General features: G+C 38.2%; 1 pseudogene; it reads right to left on the bottom strand.

The window, feature by feature from the left end:
- Positions 1-461: 461 nt before the first annotated feature.
- On the bottom strand, positions 462-2,997 carry LOC106451224 (annotated as a pseudogene).
- Positions 2,998-3,386: the final 389 nt, after the last annotated feature.

Consider the following 3,386-nt stretch of genomic DNA (forward strand, 5'->3'; position numbering starts at 1 on the left):
AATCTCAACTACCACACTTCCAAAAGTTTCTTTTAAACGTGATTATACTCCACACTGCTATTTCTTGTTGAAATGTCAATTTGTTGGCTGCTTAGTGTAGTACTTTTCAAATATATGTTTTAATACTTTGAAACTAAGAAAATATATTTTTTATTCAAGATTAACTGACATCCTATACAACTTTTTAAATTAATCCTAAACTAAATATGATGTATATTTACCATATTTCAAAAACGCCTAATTACTTTGAGTAGTTATGTGATGTAATCTGATTCCTTTACTTGCTATAATTTTAGTAATTAAATTTGAACTTTGAATTTTATTTACTAATTGAAATCATTGTCAAATAACTATCTTCATGTAGATAAAATGATGGATTTAAAGTTGATTTTCTACATCTCGAAAAATCTCTACCTATAAGTGTGCTATGGTCAACATATTTCGTCTCACCAGAAGAATCATGAACAACAACAGAAAACACTTTCAGTGATCAATGGCTTACAAAAGTTTCTTATCTTATCGAAAAATGAGCATCCTCTCAAGAACTTATTTTGCTCTAGGATGTTTGGTCACTTTTCTTGTAAACGCAAACTCTCCAAACTTATGCCCAACTTTCCCCTCTGTGATCTTACAACGCACATGAGTTTTCCCATTATAGATCCTCACAGACGAATCCACATACTCTGGCAGAATAGTCGATCTCCTCGACCATATTTTCCTGTTCAGAGCTGCGTTTTTCTTCTTCATCAAGAACGCGTCGACGAACGGATCTTTCCATACAGATCGGCTCACCATCTTATTGCCTTTCTTCTCATCCTCTGTACTCTCTTCCAAAGGCAAGCTTGGCCATTCTTTTGCAACATCCACACGGATGTTAAACCCATTCAACTCCTAATAAACCACCACAAATGAACAATACAACACAAAATAATAAATATAATATGATATTCCTTTTGTATTTCTAACCTGTCCATCCATAGCTTAAATAGCAGATTTAGCAGAATCCTCACTGATGAAGTTAACAAATCCATAACCTCTAGACCTCCCAGTCACTTTGTTTGTCATCACTCTTGCTACAGAAGCAAAGAATACGACAAGGTTTATGTTAAATACACAACAAAAACACATTCTACTACAGAACAGTGAAAAAAAAGATGAGCAAGATCCAGGGCATACCCTCGGTCACTCCGTTGAAGGTAGAGAAAGCATCCTTCAAGGAATCGTCGTCAGTTCCGGGTGATAGGCCTGGGACCAAAGCATCCAAACGGTTACACAAGAGAGATCAAATCAAAGATAGTACACGGTAACAAAGATTCACGGCTAAAAATGGCAGTGAAATGAAACCATCTGATTAGACTTATTACCACCAATAAAAAGCTTTGTGGACATGTAACGGAGTGAACCGAGCATTGATGTAACTGGAACACTTCTGTTTTGTAAGATGCCGAGTTTGGTGCAGAAAGCCATTTTAAATGTCTGGAAAAGATAATCCCATTTCAGACAGTTTTCAAGATGTCTACACTCCATTTTAAAAGAGTTTCTATGGCGTGGAGAAACCCTAAATGCGAAACGTGGGGAAGAGATCATAAATCAAAACCTGGGAGTCAATGGCTGACTCGTTAAGAGCAACATTATCAATGGCAACTCTTAGCAAACATCTTAGAATTTTTAATTACTATTTTTAGTCTAAGAAGTTTTCTAAGATACTTAAGTAAAATACAACATTATCAATGGAATCTTAGTTCATCCACATACTTAAGAATTTATCAGCAACACCTTCAAGTTCAACCATTCAGATAAAACTTACAGAGACCATTGAAGTTGTTCCCAAAGTTATGATATCATCACTTGCAAGCTCGACAGGATGACCCCACTTTCGGCTGCCTAGATCAGGATGACTTACTGACCGAGAGTTCAACAGAGTTCCATTAAGGCTGCCCATGTCTACCAGCTCCCATTTCAATTTCTGAAAATCAAAGCCAGGCAGGTGTGAAAATGTGACAAGCAGGAGTACAATGCTTAGGTGTATATCTAACACAAGATATGTTATATATCTTGCACGACTAATTAAAGATATAGATTGAAGTTGTATTATTTATAAACTTAGGAAAACAAAATAAAAGGAAATTACTTTGATCTTTAACAACAACTCTTGGAGAAAGCTGGGAAAGTATATCCTTTTCCAAATCAGGTTGCTGCGAGCCATAGGTTTGCACCTCTTGGGAGCTAACTTTATCAGCTGGATGCTTAAGCGTCTCCCCAACCAAAGCATTGTCAGAAGGTTCAGAGATTATTTGTAGATCAAAGCTTTCACCTTCATAAATTTTAAGGACCCGATGGATAAGCTCAAGAATGCCGACTGGATAGGGAAGAGGGATGCTGAAAGACTTTACCTTGGGCGAGATGGGGAGAAGAAGAAGAAGAAGGAAGCCTTGGTTTGTAAACCCCTCGTCCCTCAGTGAGAGAAGAACGCAACAGGCCTTCGTTTTGGAAACAAGCTTCTTCTAAATCAAATTCCCTTGAGACCTCACTGCTTTGGCCTTGGATCAGATTCTCATCATGAGATACAAGCGGTCTCTGCAAATCCCCCACCTGACAAGTAAAAAGTATCAGAGCTATAAAGAGTTGATCCAAGGCTAATCAATCAAAAAAAGCCAAAGGAGCCATGATACATCAATGTAACGCCACCAAGTCATTGGTTATGATCAAGCGTTAAAGGTTGATCATTTAGCAAAGATCGGGAGATTAAGGGAGGTTACCTTGAAGGTAGAGAAAGGGGAGGATCGGGAACGGAGAAGGAAGCGCCATGGCTTGCAGACGAAAAGGATGATGATGAGGAGGAGAAGCATTTGCTCATGGTCTCTAACATCGCCATCGTCTTCGCTGTCTCCTATCTCCTATCACAACTCGCCACGTGACACAAGCAACACCACCAAAAACTTCTTAGGTAAAAATCGATTCCATTAAATAACTCCTTTTTTATTTAAATTTGGCCCAAAGTAAAAATAAGAATCGGGCTAAGAAGCTCGATAATGATGCTCTAAGGCTTGTCGCGATTCTAACCAAACCGGTTCGATCTATATGTTTGGGTTTAGCTCTCTATTAAACCCGGTTTTTGGAACCAAACCGGTTTACCAGCAGATCTGTGTCCCACTTCCTATTAAACCAGTTTTCTGAAAACGGCGTCGCTTAGCTGAAACCCATAATAATAATCGGTTCAACGCGCCTATTAACTTTTCTTCTTCGTCGCTTCAACCATATCTACTCTACTTGGGCTTTTTTCTAACTGGACTCTATAGGTTTCTGTGGCTTGGCTGAATGAATAGGCTTTAAAGATTTGTAACTGTATATTGTATTCGAGTCGTCGATCGGCCTATCTAAATTGG

The sequence above is a fragment of the Brassica napus genome, chromosome A3 (genome assembly GCF_020379485.1).
Source record: "Brassica napus cultivar Da-Ae chromosome A3, Da-Ae, whole genome shotgun sequence".
Taxonomy (NCBI): Eukaryota; Viridiplantae; Streptophyta; class Magnoliopsida; order Brassicales; family Brassicaceae; genus Brassica; species Brassica napus.